The 19,855-nt window shown below is 42.2% G+C and overlaps 1 long non-coding RNA gene across 1 annotated transcript; it reads left to right on the top strand.

The window, feature by feature from the left end:
* The first annotated feature begins 14,509 nt into the window (after window positions 1-14,509).
* LOC142476436 (uncharacterized) lies at window positions 14,510-18,040 on the top strand. The gene is made up of 3 exons (XR_012791675.1): window positions 14,510-14,659; window positions 17,087-17,206; window positions 17,403-18,040. It is a non-coding gene; the product is annotated as an uncharacterized LOC142476436 (long non-coding RNA).
* Window positions 18,041-19,855: the final 1,815 nt, after the last annotated feature.

Genomic DNA, 19,855 nt, shown 5'->3' with positions numbered 1-19,855 from the left:
ATCGCGTAGGACCGGCTGCCATCATACGGATCATCGTGGATGGAATATATGCATCGGCTTTGCTGGACACTGGGTCTCAGGTGACCATTGTGTACAGATCATTCTATGACCAACATCTCAAACATCTACCATTACAGTCAGCAGACAAGATGAAGCTGTGGGTCCTCAGTAATGACAAATACCCCATCGACAGCGTGGTGCAGGTTTGGCTGGATTACCCCAGCTGAACACTGGCAAATCCCACACCATGGATTTGGCGGCACTAATTGGCCCTGAACCCCGGGAATGCCCAAGTTCCCCGGTCATATTGGGGACCAACACCAACGTAGTGCGGGCAGTGATCAGAGATTACCTGAAGGATGCCAGAGAATTACCCCTGTCTGCCCTGCAGATTCTCCCTGTGCTAAAGGAACAGTGCTGCAAGGTGTCGGCCCAAGATGGACATGGGATCATCTACAACCTCCGAGCAGGTGTAACTGAGATTTCACCAGGGGGAGTGAAGCGCATGGCCGCAGTGTGCTGCTACCCTGGCCGATAAGAGGCCGATCATCTCTTCTCCCTAGAAAGCACGCCTGAGGAAGATGCTCACAGATGCTATAAACTGGTGCCCAAAGTTTGGGAATGGACATCTAAGCTTCCGGCGTGTATTAAGGTGTTCTCCAGAACATCTCCCTTACCCCATGTCCTTTGACCAAGACCAACAATTGGTCCAAATATATCCAGTTACTGTCATCCATATGATGGCCATGCAAGTGACCACCACTGCAGTACAAGATCCAACAGTCGGGTTGGCCTATGACTTGGGGGACTCGACCCTGTCCACCAAATGGAGGGAGAGGCTGACGGCCAAATTGGAAGCCTGCTGAGATGTCTTCTCGACGAGCGAGATGAATGTGGGCTGTAGCCGAAACACCCAACACACCATCAGATTAAGTGATACCACCCACTTCCGAGAACGGTCCCGTCGCATCGCCCCCCCCCCCCCGAGATGTGGAGGTTGTGAGAGACGTTCTGCAAGAGATGGAGATGGCAGGGATTGTAACGGAGTCCCGCAGCCCATACGTGTCACCCATCGTGGTGGTGAGGAAAAAGAATGGGTCAGTCCACCTGTGTGTGGACTATCAAACGAAAAAAACAGAGAGAAATAGAACCCCAAGGAGAGCACTCTGCCAATATATAAAGCCTAATGTATCAGAACCTAGTGAAGGTGGGTGAGTAATGAGTTAATTGAAACCAGAAACTTTAATTGAGTCTTAACTCTTAATGTTAAAATAATATGGGGAACACTGTAGGTCAAGTCAAATACTTATGATAGCCAGTGTACAGTGAATTAATAATAAAAATGAACAAAGTAGACCACAATAAATCTCTATACTGTGAACCCAGAGTCTGGGATATGGCCGCACGATAACACTAGTGGTATAGCGTAGATCCAAAAGATGGTTTTAAATCAAAACAGGTAACGGTAAGTATCTAGTTTATACTATATCATATGGCATAAATCAGCATATCGATATCAGTGCTGACTGTAGCAGTATACTGGTATAGCTGGTTACTTGTACAGGTTAATGGTATTATACCTATATAGGATAATTGACTCTGTGTGCTGTGTTACCTATATAGGTACAATACCATTAACCTGTACAAGTAACCAGCTATACCTGTATACTGCTACAGTCAGCACTGATATCGATATGCTGATTTATGCCATATGATATAGTATAAACTAGATACTTACCGTTACCTGTTTTGATTTAAAACCATCTTTTGGATCTACGCTATACCACTAGTGTTATCGTGCGGCCATATCCCAGACTCTGGGTTCACAGTATAGAGATTTATTGTGGTCTACTTTGTTCATTTTTATTATTAATTCACTGTACACTGGCTATCATAAGTATTTGACTTGACCTACAGTGTTCCCCATATTATTTTAACATTAAGAGTTAAGACTCAATTAAAGTTTCTGGTTTTAATTAACTCATTACTCACCCACCTTCACTAGGTTCTGATACATTAGGCTTTATATATTGGCAGAGTGCTCTCATTGGGGTTCTATCTCTCTTTGTTTTTTTCTATTGACCTTACCCCTGATAGCAGCACCTCCATATAGCCACATCCAGCAAGCAGTAGCGAGGGTATTCCTTCCCCCTCCACTTCCCCTTTTCCCCTCCTTATGTGTGGACTATCAAACACTGAATAATTGCACCGTACCTGACCATTATACCCTTCTGTGAATTGAAGAACTCCTTAACGTGCTGTCGGGAAGCAAATGGTTCAGCGTGCTAGATCTGAAATTGGGGTACTACCAGGTACCGATGAGCGCAGACCAGGAGAAGACGGCGTTCGTGTGTCCTCTGGGCTTCTACCAGTTTACCCGTAAGCCCCAAGGCATATGCAGAGCTCCAGCAATGTTTCAATGCCCGATGGAGAAAACCATAGGTGACATGAATCCACGGGAATGCTTGGTCTACCTGGACGATATCATCGTCTTCGGTAAGACCCTGGAAGAACATGAGGAATGTCTGCTGAAGGTGCTGGATTGACTAGGCCAAGAAGACTTGAAGCTGTCCTTAGATATATGGTGCTTCTGTCACACGTCTGTGACTTATGTGCGACATATAGTGTCCGTGGAAGGAATAGCCACAGACCCTGCAAAAATAGAAGCCGTGGTGAACTGGCCCAGACCTGAGAACGTAATGAAACTCCATTCATTCCTAGGCTTCTGCGGCTACAACCGCCATTTCGTTGACGGGTATTTAAGTCGAGCAAAAGATATTAACAACCTCCTAAAAATATACCCTAAAGTTACTGAGCAAAAGTCCACCTCTGCGACAACACCATTTGGCGACAAGTGTACTGATATACAAGAAAACTGGGGCGCTCCTCACAATTATACACACAGATACCCAAAATCTAGTTGGAGTTCAAAGTGGGTGTAGATAGGCGGCAATGATGCACATAAATTATAAAATCATGCAATACTAGCAGCTGGTCTTTGCTACTGCTCAGCCAGTAACGGATCTCCCACGATCCTCACACAGTATGAAGACACAATATGGCGAGCGCAAGCCAGAAAAAAGAAAAACAGAAATAGCAAAATGTAAGTCACACAATAGCCTAAAATGCTAAAAATTGAATGGGTGATGGGAGGGGAAATAGGATGGAAGGAAGTAATACAAAATCACTCACACGGCCATGTGTGAGTGTATACACATCACAACAAAGGTGGCTCTAGCCTACGGCTTGCTTCATTGATCACTGGTCCTGACGGAGATCTCAGGAGAAAAGGAAGGGAGAACAGCAATAGGTGTATGACACTGTCAAGTGACAATAAATAGTGTATGACACTGTCAAGTGACAATAAATCTTCTTCAGTTTCACCTGGGTTGATATGAGACCGGTTCTTCTGGCCATGTGAGAGTCAGTAGAACGACACTGCCACCACCGCTCACGGTGCTTTCAGCACAAGACCCTCCCTATCAGAGCCGCACCAATGGCTCACCTAAAGAGCTCAGGTTCCATGGACCTGGTGTGTATGGATTTCCAATGCATTGAACCAGACGGCCTAAGCATCGGTAACGTGTTGGTCATCACAGACCATTACACACGCTATGCTCAAGTTTTCCCCACTAAATACCAGGAGGCCATAATGTGGCGATGATCCTGTGGGAGCGATACTTCGTGCACTATGGCCTACCCAACAGCCTACATTAAAGCTAAGGCAGGGACTTTGAGAGTAAACTCATCAGGGAATTACTCAAACTCCTCAATATCACTAAGTCCCGAATTACCCCGTACCATCCGGAGGGAGACACTCTGCCAGATCGATTCAACAGTACTCTCCTCGATATGCTCGGTACCCTGAAAAGAGCTCAGAAAAGTGAGTGGAGGAAGCATGTGGAAACATTGGTACATGCATATAATTGTACCCGCCATGAGTCTACGGGATTCTCCCCTTACTTTCTCATGTTCGGTCGAGTAGCCCGGTTACCGGTAGACATACGTCTGAGAGTGTCAACAGACGGGGTACACAATATGACGCACTTCAGATATGTGCAACGACTCCAGGAAAGCTTGCAACAGGCTTATCAGTTAGCCAAAAAGTCCTCTTCTCAGCTAAACGTTAACAATAAAAGACGATATGACCATAAGGTCAGACATCAGGAGATTCGTCCTGGAGATGCCATGCTTCTCCGTAACCTTGGGATCCTGGGAAACATAAATTGGCCGACCATTGGAGAGACGGAGTGTTCGAGGTTGAGTCACAGATGCGGGGCCTCCCAGTCTACCACATAAAAGATGCGGCTTGCCGGGTAAGGGTCTGGCACCGGAATCATCTCCTACCTATCCAACAAGTGGGGGAAGATTAGCCAGAGATACCGGCTACACCACTGGACGGTGAGCCAAAACAATTGGAACACAATGAGGAAACCATAAACGAGAACACATGGGTCCCTATGAACAGTGAAGAAACAGTCAACGAAACAGCAGAGGATCCTATGGAGGCACCCTCCCAAAGGGGCCACAGGAATCAAGGGAGACCTCCCGAAGGAGCTATGGGTAAAGGGCCCAGACGACAAATGCCTACTTCGGTGGCTCCAATGAGCCAACCTCTGGACCCAAGAAGTACATGTTTCATACCACAAAGAGACATTACAGAGACATTTGTACCTGCAATGGGGGAGGCTGAGGCTCAATCTTATGAACATTACTCCCCAGAGGGAGTTGAAGAAGGGCTTATGTGAAACCAAAGTGTTAGGCATCCTCCAAATGGGATGGCCTACGATTCAATCGGGGCACCCCATTATGAGGCTCAGCAGTGGTCTTGTAGTAAGATCAAGTCGGTTATAGTCATGTTTACTGAAATGTACAACTTGATGTAAAGCCGATTCAAGTGTTAAGTTGTACATATGAGACTAATTTTTATTATATAACTCTTTGTATGGTTATACACTGGCGACACACTTTATTCGAGCTCGGCTAGTCCCACGAATTCGGGTATACTCGGGTGTATTGAGGTTTGTGACTGTTTTCTGCCCGAGTGCATTGCGTTATTTTCCAGGCAGGGATTGAAGCATTTTATTCCCGCTGGCTGCAATACTGCACAGTATATATATATATACTGCATTACAATTCATGAATTTATGCCATCTGGTAGACACGCGAAGCATTGCAGCCTATTAAATCCTAATCATTATCATTTAACAGATCAGCCGCCCATCAGCCAGGCATGAACCATGGCTGGGAAGGCAAACGCAACGGGGCTTGTCAGAGGTGAGGAGCGGCGCATTCCAGGTATCTGCCAGGTACATACTGGGTATTTGCTCGAATAAAGTGTGTCGCAGCAATATGTGTTACGCTGTGCCCAAGCGGGGTTGTTGGTACTTTCACCAGGGGGAGAGTATAGCCTGGGTCCCCTCTGGTTCCCGTCTGTCCCCTACCTCTGATGCAGCTGCGTCGAGCAGCGGAGGCTGGTGCAGAGTGTGGGGAGGTTGTGGCAGGGTGCCGCCATCTTGGCTGCGATAGTGCATGCGTAAGATGTCACGCACGCGCAGTGTGAGGCATGCGAGGCGGCCATTATGGACATAGGTTCCGTGGGGACTACAACCCACAGTAGCCAGTGGGGCTGCACATCACATGGCACACAGCAGCCAATAGGGCACTAGTATTCCTCTGGTGAGGGGAATAGATACATTGCGCGCTAGGAGCATGCCAGTTGAAGCTGGGACAAGGTTAGGGTAGGTTGTGTAGGTGCAGGGCATCTGTGACCCCTGCACTACGCCAGAGACCCCTGGGACCCAGATAGGCCCCGACTCACTGTGATAGCTTGTGGCTGCTTCAGGGACCCTCATAGATAGGGATCCTGTCCTGTTGCACTAGCATGAGGAAAAGCCAGGTCGTGGCTGCGACCTGGGCCCTTGGTGATCTGGGACCGGATCAGCATCATCATAAGTACAGAGACACTCTTCGTGGATACTTTGAAGCGCTATGTACATTAATGGCACTATACAAATAAAGACATACAATACAATGCTGGAACCGTCCATGTGGGACATCACCCAACATAGAGGCTGAGTCTTCGCGGATGACATCGCTGGATCAGTGGATCCGACTTTACCATATCAGCGCTACCGGGTGTTGGAGCACCCAGCAGGTACCTCACCTCACCAAGTACACCAACTGTACACCTTCAGTTCTAGTGGGCAGCGCTGTCTCACACATGTGGGTGGGTTAGCTCTCGTGGACACCAGGGAGGTTAGGTGCCCAGGAGCACCTCAGCACTTTAAGGGGACATTCTATCGGAGTGTGGGGGTTGGGTTGATGGGCCCTGTGGGGAAACGGCTGTGCGTGGCCCACATTGGTGTGGTACTGTTATTCTGTTCGCTTGCCTATAGTAAAACTGTTGTCTATCACTACCTGTATATTATTGTTTGGTTCCTGTAACAGGGTCATCCCACATTGCACATGCACCTGAAGGATCAGGCACCCAGCAGCGGAGGCTCGGCCCTCCTGTGAGCCGCAGGTAATACAGCACAGTAGTAGTCACCATATCTCCCAGAGGGTGGCGGAACATGCGTTACAAATGAACCAATTAAAGATGGCTGATTTTGTTTGTCTGTAAGCTAAAATGTTTGCATATATTTTTAGATCCACTTTCAGTGAGGGAATAGATCTAGAGATGGGCAAATTTTTGGGTGGATTTGGATCCGCAGTGGATCAGCTATTCCTTTGGTCAATGGATTTCCGTGGATTCAATCTCAAAAAGGACGATTCTCGTTTTGCAGTTTTTTTTATTATTATTAACAATACATTCCATGGATTTTGTAACCCGCGGACGGATTTACAGAATCTAATCTGCAGATTCAGCAATCCGTTTACAGATTCTTAAGAATCCACGGATTGGACTCTACAAATTCATCAACGGATTGTATCCAATGGCGGATTTTGGTGAGTCAGCGCTGACTAAAATCTACCAAAACCGTCCAGAGATTTAACACCATGAAACAGATTTGGGGGGAAAAATGTGAGAAAATGCGGGAAATGGATGCGGGCGGATTCGCCCCCCAATTTTGTGGGTCTCTGTTTGATTTAGGTATCAATATAATGTCCGCATCAAACATTTTCTTAGGGAATGAGCTGGCAGAGCAAATTGAGTTTAATGTTTCCTCCAAATGTTTATTTAATATATGTGTAACCCATAGAACCCCCCCCCCCAGTCACAGATCGGACCCCTAGGGTGTGCTAAGGTCTGGCTACATGTGTGAGAGTGGTGCATACCTGCTGGCAACAGGAGGGCCTGAGTCTCCCGCGTTGCTATGGGGGACAACAGGGACAGGTTTCTGGGGTACATGCCTTCATCTGGTTCTTGTGGTGATACAGTGCCTCCATCTCTGGCAAGCCCTATCAGGGTAGGGTGAAATCCTTCCGGAGAAACCCCTCCAAGGGGCGAGAGATTTCAGTCTCCGTCTTTTGGCAAAAGTAGCAACAATTCCTTTATTGTACACAGCACACAGCAGCAGCAATTAGGTACAGCAGGTCTTCTCCTCCTCTAGACTGTACCCCTTCAGGATAGTCTGTCTGGGCTCTCACTGCTCCCTGCCACCACCCCAAGTCACAGGCACTCAGGGTGGGGCTAGCTCTTCCCTCACCCCCTAAGCAGGGTGAGGGGCACTGGTCCACCACAGCTTTATAAGCTCTACTCAGGGCCTGTCTGAGCTCCTCCTCCACTTGTAATACATAACTCTCCAACTCATTCCTCAGAACGCGAACTTGGACATAGGACTGACTAAATTGGCTGTGCACTGCCCTTTATGACTTTGGCAGGCCCCTCCCCTATGTCTCTTGCCTTAGACACAGAGTCAGGGGGCCTACCTCCACCAATCAGGGCAGGGCTTGAAGCGGGGGAAACCCATGATAACTACTGGCAGCCTTCCCTTAGCAGGGCTTACACCAGTAGGAGGATAGATATATAGCCCTATTTCTTACCAGGGCTACATATGCACAAATTCTTTGTAGTACTCTACATTTGGGAGAGTCCATCTGGATCAGGGCTCTTACCCACTGGCAGGGATTTTAGGGTTTCTGCAATCTCTTCTATTTAAATGGGTCAAGCTACGTAGATGGTTGCTAAGAAATGTAATTTCTTTTTAAAAGTTCATTTTAAATTTTGAATTATTTTTTTCTATCAGAGGTATTTGATTAGCAATTCTTTATTATAAAGCTTGATCAAGAATAAGTGGAGCTCTCCCTTTGTGGAATTGGCATTTATCAATCGTTTCCCATCTCTTGAGTTAAACTGGTATTACAGTATATTGTATGAACAGTTAAGTTTTTTCTTAATTTAGATGCTAATGGCTTATCTGCTTTATTTTCCATCTAAAATCCCTGCTTTGTCCAAGGCAAAGCTTTCTCGATTTTAGAATTATGGAAGTTTTTAAATTGTGTTCTAAGATTCATAAATTTATCAAGCATGTCCAGATCATGATATTCTTTATTGACTTCCTCGATCACTTTCATTTGTTTAACTAGATTATTAATCATTCTAGAGTTCTGCTTCGAAGCTGCACGTTTAATTAATTATCCTCTCAGCACATTAATTAATTAGAAGTAGCCATGTTAGTCCAGTTGCAAATGCGACAGGGCAAAATAAATATAATAGTTTGAAGTTTCATTTTGAGAATTTTTTTGAATAGATTCTTCTAAGCATATTCTAATTTTGTAATTTTAACTCATTGGGGCCTATTCACAAACCAGTGATAAGTGGTTTAATGGGCAATATATGCCCTTATAGCTCGATACTGCCTGATCTGCTATTCACAAAGCAGTGACAATGCAGTATCGTGCTACAATGGCTTTTTAACGCCCATAAACAGCCAGAGGCAAAAAAAGGGAAAAGCACTTATTTTTGCCAGTAACAGCTATTCACCAAGCTGTGATAAGTTTATCGGTGCAAGATAAAGAACATGTTATTATTATTAATATTATTATTAAATAGGGACTGAGGGCCTCATGCAGTAAGCGTTGATAAGGGAAATATGGCCATTTTATAGCCAAAATTGGGTTTGAGATTCAGTAAGCGCCGATAAGTGCTTCATATCGCCAGGTTTCGGAGCCGATAATTTGGTTATGGCCAGTCGCCTGCCGATAAGCCTGTTTTCGACACTGATCGCCACTTTTTTAAATCGGCTGGATTCAACAAAAAAAAACAGCTTATCGGGGCTGATCGGCACTACGAAATTGAGATGTTATGGCCGATTTCTCCCGCCAACTAAAGTTGGCAGTTTGGACGGGAGAACGATCGCTAAGGCTGCCGGAACGGCACTTAGAAAAAAAAAATCTTCTGTACATCAATGGAAGTCAATGGAGCGGGGACGTATAACAGTATAGTACTGTTTACGTTTCATTGCTCACAATACAAGGGGGATTTGCATTACAGTGTGGGGGCATTCCCTGCATTGTGTCACAGCTGATGTGTCTTATTTGCATAACATTCGACTTTTACATGTTTTCAGCATTTGCGGGTCACATTACTCATCATGTGATGATGTGGCAAGGGAAAATACTATACTACACTCTTAAAGGAGAACCTCACATCATATCACACATTTTACTCAACTCAGCGACAATTATTTACATGATGTCACACATGTCACACATACACCGTATATTCATGTTCCTTTACATTACACAATGCTTGTAATGTGTCACGCATCTTTAAACGTTCATGTACATCTAAATTCTCATGTTTACATCTACGTTTGGGTCCTCCCTATTTTCATGACGTCACTTATTGGACGCTCAATCACATTGCATGTTTACATTGTAACCGTTGCATTACAAGCACTTCAACCTAACTTATACACACATGTACAGTAATTCATCATTGGGACACCTTGTAAACTCATTCTATAGCAACTATCCTCCTTACACAAATGCATGCATATGCACACGACTATTCATTGTTGGCAACATGTGACAATAACATGGCTAATTACACATGTTACACAAAACTTTTCCCACGTCAATCTCAGCCTTTTTGTCTCATTACATGACTGACTCTTGCGTTCACAAGTGTTACATGCATTGCACATGCAACTATTTATTTGCAAGCAATCTTTGTACAAAGCTTCACGTCACATCATTGCCAAATATCATCATTCCCTGCAGAATACACACAACAAATACTTAGAACAACAACTACACACAGCTTGCCACAGAAGTACTTTATTATGTTAATGTAATACCTTGCATTTTACTATGTCACCTGACATCATCACATACCTATTTAAAGGACGCACATTACCTGCTCATTCACAGCTACTCATTTCAAAATGTTGCGAATGTTTAGGAGACGCAGGAACATTCTTTTCTATGACATGCTTGCTGATCAAGAGAATGATATAGGGCAAGGTAGGGACACACCGAGGGACAGTGACAGTGACGCGGATACGACAGGGACAGGGAGAGGGACAGGCCGAGGGACAGGTAGAGGGACAGGAGATCAGAGGAGAAGACAGAGGAGACAACTTGTGCCTCGTCCGCGTCTGTACAGGGAGAGAACCCTGTTAGATGGGATGAGTGAGGAGGAGATTGTAAGTCGCTATCGTTTGAGTTCAGCAGCAATCTTATCTCTTTATGAGGCGATAAGGGGGGATTTAGATTTTTTCACAGCCAGAGGTCGTGCAGTCCCTGGGCTTGTTAAAATGCTGTGCTCATTACATTATCTTGCTTCCGCGTCATACCAGACAACTGTGGGCATAGTGGGCGGGGTCTCGCAATCTACATTCTCACGGGCCTTGACCCAGTTTCTCTATGCACTCAATAGACGCGCTAGGAATTATATTCATTTTCCTACAGAGGCAACAGAGTGGCTGGAAGTCAGGACTGGCTTTTATAATATAGCAGGGATACCATCTGTGCTGGGTGCAATCGATTGCACACATGTTGCTTTGATTGCACCTAGTCAGAGTGAGCATGTGTACCGCAATCGGAAGCACTACCATTCACTCAATGTACAGGTGGTATGTGATGCCACGATGAGGATAATGCATGTGGTACCCAAGTTCCCTGGTTCCAGTCACGATTCCTCTATCCTGAGGAACTCTTCAGTCTTCCATGCGTTCGAAGAGGGTCATTTTGAACCTGGTTGGCTGCTGGGTGAGTACACATTTACATGTTCTAACACAAAACACATTTTGATTTAGGAATGTTGGCATTGTACAATTTGATCACTAATGTCAGCTTATGTGTGCTCCATTCATTATAGGTGACTCAGGATACGGAATTAGGCCGTGGCTCTTGACTCCGGTGCTAAACCCTCAAACTGAAGCAGAGGAGAGGTACAATGCAGCCCATATATCTACAAGATCTGTTATAGAGAGGACATTTGGCCTACTCAAGACCAGGTTTAGGTGTCTGGACAGAACTGGTGGGGCTCTTCTATACAAGCCTCAAAAAGTGTCTGATATTATCCTTGCCTGTTGCATTTTGCACAATGTTGCACTCAGGCACAATGTACAGTCAGACCTAGCTGAGGCTTTGGTAGACGAGCATCCCACCCATGTAGCTGCTGAAAATGAACAAACAGCCAGTGGTGGCCAGACACGACAGAATCTCATCAATTCATTTTTTTCTTGTAAGTACAAACTCATATGTTCCTAGTACTACTTTTATAGTTTAATTATGTTATATTAACAATAATGTTTCTTTATATAACCTTCTGTTAGGACACAGATGAATATGGGTTGCACACCTTTCTTTTCTCTGCTGTGTGCACAAAGGGATGTGGCACCGGTATGTTATTGTTGCACAGGTTATATAATCCCTCTTCAATTGTACTTTAGTTGTGTGTATGTGAATACAACTTGGGTAACAAAGCAATAATATTTTAGCATTGTGTTATTCCTTATGCTAAGACAAAACACATATTATGCCCATAATCATTCATGCTTCTAGTATGCTTACATACAATGTTATTGGTGCAGTGTAACATGTACATCCAGATGATGTGTACACCAGGCTGATTTACATTTTGAATGTCATTAAATATACATGGTGTTGCACATTTAACACCAAATACACACTTTGATGTGTTCTTTACGGTACTGAAGATGGCATGTCAATGTTTGCAATTTATATATTGTTCCTTTGAATTATAGGTATATTTGCAGTATGACTGATCATGGTATGTATATTTGCTGACATCTCTCATAAGATGTGGCTACCTCAATCTTCCTATAATTATTGGAACTAAAAACCCAACATATTGGTTTAAACACAAATGTTACATATATGTACTTTCTGTATCATGTATATGCATTTAGCTACTCTTGAGGTTTCATGTGCATTGTATTACAAAATGATTACTCACATTTCATCACATTTTATGTATGTTTCCTTATAATTTCCATTAATGTAATATAGAGGTGTTTGGAGAAAAGGGGATAACTGTACTTATTTGTTTACTTACGGGAGCACATTCATCACTAGCATAGACACACTTTTTAAGACAACTGTTTGTGTGTGTATCAATTGGTGTAGGATCCATGTATAACACCGACAAATGATAACACCAGCTTTATTATGGTAGCTTATATCATCATATTGACTATACTATGTATTTCTAAACGATTAATAAACACAGTAAACTATAGTTAGTTAGGTTAATGAAATATACACAGAAACGTACTTCATAACATGATGGTGATGTCATATTCAGAACATCATGCATTGGAGGGGACCATAACATCTGGCCAGTAACATTATTTGCTACAGTCCCAAACCATTTTATCTACATACCCATGTAACAAGAGATTTTAAAAATAAATGGCTACTTGGTTGTAAGTGTCCTTTACATTGGGAGAAGGAGTGGCTCACTGAGTAAAGACACACACTGGCACTGATAGTTTGAAGCAGGGGAGTCTGGTTCAATTCCCGGTGTGGGCTCCTTGTGACCTTGGCCAAGTCACTTTATCTCCCTGTGCCTCATGCGGCAAAAAAACATTTGTACGTTACACGGGCCAGGGACCTCAGGCTGAAACATGTGTCTGTAAATCGCTGCGTACAACTAGCAGCCCTATACATGAACATGCTCATATTATTATTATTATTGTTACATAGTTTCGACAGTCATACGTTCCATTACATATTAGAATACACAAATGTGTTAGCAGAGTGGGAATGGTTGTTATATATAAAACACACCATGTCATAAAATGTTAGTAGTCATTAAAGAACACTCAATAAAAATTCATGAGGCACTCTTTTGCAACATCATTATGTTAATTAAGTGCTTATGCAATATAGGCATAAGGGTATCACATTTTTAATTGTTTGTTAATAAGCGCTGCAAGCAATATAAAATTAGTTCCATATGTAGTATAGTAGTCGGTGGCTCCTCCTCACAATCATCTCATATAAAGGTAGACTCTTCTGAAATCATACATTGATCCGATTGTATCTTCCCCGACATCTCTGAAATACAGCAAACACATGATGGTCAAAGATGGCACCTTACTAGATATGCATCCGTGACAACGCGTTACGCAGCTCTATATGATTGTGTAGATACACACGTCAGTCACTTATATGTTAGAAGTAAAACTGTTCATCAGTATGTAATGTTTCTTTAAATTTGTAGCAGGCATAACTATGTATAAGAAGTGAACGTTGCCTGTATACTGAAAGATGTGCGCGCACATCTTTGTGTGCGCACGCACTTCACGCTTGGCTCCACTAACTGTTAGCGCATGCGCAAAACAAAGCGTACGTTGTGCGTTCAATACATGTTGAAAATACCAGTAAACATAACATCTTTATTTCAAATACAATGAAGACGAAACTACATTCGTTCTAAACGAGTACATCTGTATTCTTTTTAAACAGACGTGTTTGAACAGAAAGCACGGCCGATAACACAATGCGCAAATGCAATACGTGTGACGTCATGTTAAGCCAGCGTGAAACGCACGCTAACACTCCTCCCACTCAATTAACATTCGGCTAACGCCCAGGGTACGCCTACAAACACTGAGCCGCACGCATCACACACTGCAGTTACCGTTACTATAACAAAACATGACAGCCAATAGGCTTTGAGGCGCGCACGTCGCTTGGGGGCGGGACTTACATCAGTAATCCTTTTTAAGGACGCCTTGGCCCATGACAAGGGTCCCACGTCATACGTGGTGGACCCGGTTTTCAATGTTGTAGATGTTGCATGATAACAAAACAGGTATGTGTTAGAGTAATGGAAAAATGTTGCTAATATGTTTAAAGGGATAGGAAAGTACGTATATTTATTTCGTCAGCAATGTGTACTACTCTTTCAGGTTCTACTATATTGTATTAGGAAACAATTTGTTTGTGATCGCTACATGTTATGCAGTCTGCAATGTTACGCTGTATCCACGCATTGAAAGTGAAAATGGTGGTTACAAAAAAAAAAAAAATTTAAACGCAGAGTCAACGCATAACGATTGTTATATTTACCATTCTTCTAGAATTAACTCTTCGCCTGGCTGCAACTGGTCGCTCCAGAAATGCAAGGCATTTTCATCCACGCTTGACCCAACCGCTGAATCCAGTATGACACATATCTCCTCCAGGATGCGCTCATAGGAATCGCCACTGCTTTCTTCAAATAATTGGTCGGGAGGTAGGTTCATTTCTTCGGGTTCCCATTCCAATGCATTTTCAGCTGAAAGGCTTGGTACATAATCATAGTACTTTTGTTCTTGTACAATGTGGGTTTCAGGAATGGAGGCTGCAGATATTGCAGCACGTATCGATTCAAACGGATCAGTAGTAGCGGATACATTGCTATTGCCATTAGGAATAAATATGCCTTTCACGACAATATAAGTGCCGTCTTTCAGGAGAAATTGTTTTTCCGGGGCAATCTTCCAGAAACCATAGGTGTGTTGTAGCTTATCCTGGTCACGTTCAAAAAAGTCATTACTTGATAAAGTGAATCTTATTGAGGAATTAAAATTCCGTGCATGCTTACGGTCTTGGTAATAAGGATATTTTTCTCGAATGAAATCATCGATTTGGCGTGTGCTTGCTTTCTGTCCGCGACTGTTCAAGATGGCTTCACAGATCATGTACTTATACCCTAAAAGGGGATTAATATTGTTAACGAATTCATCAGCCATGTCTGAGTAGCACAAAAGCTGTGTGCAGGTCTGTGTTATTTGCTCATCAAAATGAATGTGCTGAATGGCTAACAAACTCCTGTTTTTCCTTGTCAAGGTCAACAAAACTAACTACTTTGACTCCTTATTTCAAACGCCAATTGGATTTGTTTGTCTAATTGGGTTAACAGTTGTGGTTCGTGATATGGGACTGTGGGAGAAACATTTCTCCTTCTTTTATCTCGTTTGTGAAAAACATCCCTAGACTTTGAATGCGTTCACATAGTGTTTTTTTGAAAACTAACAAAGACCACTGTGTGAAAATATTTCTTAGCCAGGCATATCAGTAAAAACACACACCTGCAAAAAGAAATGTTTTTTCCCCGCTTACATTTCTGTGTGTATGTGAAAGTCTGGTTAACTCCCTGTCTGCATGAGTTTAAATACGTGTGTATATATATATATATATATATAAATATATCTCTCTTATAAAAATATATATATATTTATATATTATATTTTTTTTAATATTGCAGGAGTACACACAACATTGATGGCATTAAGTATACCTTGTATGAAACTATTTAAATGGTGAGAAACATGATTGAATTAAGTAATAAACATTTGTTTAAGCACAATACTGTTAGAGTCTCATACTTAGGATATTTCTCAAACATTAGGCCTGTATTATTAAAATAGTGTTTTCACAAGGAAGCATGAAGTGTATTAGTTTGTAAAATACATGTATACCAGTTTATATAGTACTATATATATATATATATATATATATATATATATATATATATACATACACACACACACACACACACACACACACACACACACACACACACACACACACACACACACACACACACACACACACACACACACACTCAGTGTGTGTGTGTGTGTGTGTATATATATTATTATACATTCTGAGATGTTATTGAAACGAACACACAAATGATTAAAGGACAAAATTACAATGGCCAAGCAAGGCAAAGGTAAGTAATAATTTACACATAATCCTGCTGTACACGTACAAGAAAGATGTTTGCACTTACTTAGGTGTTTTTATAATTGCATGTGACTAATATGCATATGCAATTCTTACATCAATTAACACACCCAAATGCAATGTTTTGCTGCAAAGTCAATGGCAGCTTCTCTAAACTTAGCAACTGGCTCCTGGTGGACCATTACTGAACAGACGATTAAAACATAAATATTTATAACACAATTAATTATGAGTGTTAACATTTCCAAAACTTCACGTGTACAAGAACATAGTTGAAAGTTTGGAAACAACACAGTCTTCAGCATACATACAATAGTAATTAGATAATCTGAAGTCAACAAAACAAGGCCAAAGACATATTTTCTGTATTATAACATTTATTTTTTTTGTTCCTTTTGCGAGCGAGTAACAGGCCTGCTTGTTGTCTCTTGAATTTTCCTTTTTCTTTTGCCAACAACTTTAGGCACAACAGAGCCACTTTGAGTGGCCTCTGGCACTTCACGGGCAGGGCTTGTGGCCAGTGACTCACCTACAGGGCTTGTGGCCAGTGACTCACCTACAGGGCTTGTGGCCAGTGACTCACCTACAGGGCTTGTGGCCAGTGACTCACCTACAGGGCTTTTGGGCAGTGATTTACCTACAGGGCTTTTGGGCAGCGATTCACCTACAGGGCTTTTGGGCAGCGATTCACCTACAGGGCTTTTGGGCAGTGACTCACCTACAGGGCTTGTGGGTACTGACTGTTCACGGACAGGGCTTGTGGCAAGTGACTCACCGACAGAGCTTGTGCCCACTGACACATGTGAGCAAGTTGGTAGACACTGCACAAGTGATGGTCGGTCTGTTTCATGTGAGTCTTTTTTTGTTTTTGACCAAAAACTGGTCAGTAGTAACTGCTTGTGTTTTGTTTTTGTGGCCTCCTTTGTAGGTGTCAGCTGCTGATGTAGTACAGATGGCAGCGGTAGGATGTCGTCAGGAACCTGCACACCAATGTGTGCTACTTGACCGGTAACATTGGGACCTGGTGACTGAAGATCAGATGAATGTGGTGAGAAGTTGCCAGCATATAATGATCCAGCCTGTGAGGTGTTGAATTGGGGTACATTAGTCATTCTCAAGTAATTAGCTTGGGTTTGCTGAACAACTAATGCTTCGAATGAGGTGTTGATTTTTTGCAACTGTTTAGGCACTTCAATGAAGACTCTGTGGAGATGTGCCAATTGTGATACTGTTTCTTCCTGCAGTCCAATCATCCTTTCCAGCACTGTCATCATGTCTGAATGGCGACGATTTTCTGCGTCCACTATTTTTCCCTCTGAAGCTACAATTGCATCGTATGTGGAAGTTGATGGACGATTTGGCGGTACAACAGTTTCTATTGGCACCTCTTCATGGTCACATGATTGTATTTCAGTCTCTTCTGCGGCGTCATCCTCATCATACTCATCATCCTCATCACCATGATGTTCTAAAAAGAAATGTACACATTATTAAATGGCATGTTAATGTATGCTGTGTTACTATGTAATTGTACTGTGTCCTAAGTAACACCTAACATGTTAGCATACGTTTTATAACCTCACATTAAAAACTACCTTGACTTACGAATAATGTTTGGACTCAGTATGAAATATGAATGAATGAAAAGTTGCTCTAAACTCAGAAGTCCTACATGATAGTTCACATCACTAACACAATACATGTTGCCTTACACTTAATTTGCACTGACACTAAGTAATCCTATTTAAAGAAGATGTGCAAAACAAATAATGAACATGACAACATAACATATAGAAGAGCACATATTATATGGCCAGCAAATGATACACTCACCTTCTAGTTGTGTTGAGCTGGCTGACCCAGGTGAAGACACTTGTTCCATCTCAGGTGACACATGTCCTCCAGGGGCAACTATATATAACAATAACATAAGTTTTACATTTACATGTGTAAATATTGAACAAACACTTATTGTATGTTCTGTATTTATGATTAACTAACAACATCAGTTCCTTAACCGAAAATGTGTGTGAAAGTGAACATAAATAGTTGTAATAACACTGTACATGCCTGTGTACTTAGAAGTTTTGAGTTCCCTAACATACAACATACTATGTTTCTGCAGTAATGCGTGAGGATAAATAGATTAAATTAGTACATAAAAATCATATGTTGTGTAGTGATATCAGTATCATAATGTACATAACTATCATGAGATGACCATTCACAATGGTTATCATGAAGGTGGTCATATTGCAAAAAGTGTTGTTTTTGGTAGAGGATATGTGTGGTACATTAATCGAAGATGTGGCACACCTGAATGTGGCTGTGACTCAACAAGACAACACATGCAGTGTGTGATAATGTGTCTTTGATAGTAGTTCAACTATAGATATGAGTGAACTAATGTGTGACGTACGCTTTGATAAGTAATGAGTTGTTGGGGCATTTAGTAGCTAGAGTTAAGCTTTCAAATGAGTGTGATTAACTTCAGTTGTGCTATTCAGGTTGTAAGAAAGGTATTCCCTTCCCCAAAAAGCCTAATCAGCCACACCTTTCAATTACTTGAAACAGGTGAAAATGGTGTGAACTAAGTTGACCGTGAAATGAGGCTGTAATTAGTGTGTGTGCTGAACCCCACCCCCTCTGTTGAAGTGTATGCTGTGATGAGATATTAATTGCAGCTGCTTTAACACAATGGTAGATGAGCTAAGTAGTCATCTGCAGTGTTTAAGTTATGAAAACAATGACATAACATATGATACGTGTGCCTCATTATGCTGTCTGTATATGACATAAAGCAAAAATGGACCTTTTCATAAGCAACTATAGATGTGTTAGTGCCAGTGATGTTTGTAGGCCGTTACATGCAATTTCTTTGATGCATGCTTAAAATAGGCAGTAATGTCATGTTTGTCGGAGTAAAATCAATAAAATACACAATAATATGATACATATTTCTGTTCTGTACCTGTAGCTACTAATAATTTCTCATGAACATGTGTTACACATGTGTACTACCCTGTTGTTCCCCATCTTCGCCCACCATCAATTGCTTCCACTGCAGCTATGCATTTTGGGAATTCACATGTAAATGAGCACGCAATGGCACGTGCTATATTAGTTACTGCTTTTAGTAGGACTACTACATATATGTCTATTTTGAGATATATATATACAGAATCAGACATATACATATATAGATGCAGGTATGCTTATATTGTGAAGACAGTATAAAAAGCAGTGTAAATATGCAAAATAACTGTAAGCAACGACACGCCTAGTACAGTAATATTTATCACCTGCTGGAAATTGTGACGGATAAATTCCAATGTCACGGTCACCAGCCAAGCCTTCCACGACGACGGTAAGTAATTTTGGCCGAAGCAGCTCCTCCAATGGAGTCAATATGAGACGTTGTGGTGTGGGCCCACCTCCAGTGCCAGTAGCATGCACGCGTTGGTCTTGTATTTTCTTTTTCAATTTGGACCTAATATCATCAAATCTTTTCCGACAATGATACTTGTCCCTGACACTATTCCCACAGGCATTGACACCAATGACTATTGTGTCCCACATTTCTTTTTTGCTTGCTGCACTTGTCCGCCCTTGAAAAACATATAAAAGATATGAGGTAAATTAATAATAATATAAGCACCAGTTTCCTACACTGCTAGCTGTTCCAAGAGATAGCAAA

Source organism: Ascaphus truei, chromosome 2 (genome assembly GCF_040206685.1).
Source record: "Ascaphus truei isolate aAscTru1 chromosome 2, aAscTru1.hap1, whole genome shotgun sequence".
Taxonomy (NCBI): domain Eukaryota; kingdom Metazoa; phylum Chordata; class Amphibia; order Anura; family Ascaphidae; genus Ascaphus; species Ascaphus truei.
This window is presented reverse-complemented; position numbering and strand designations above follow the sequence as displayed.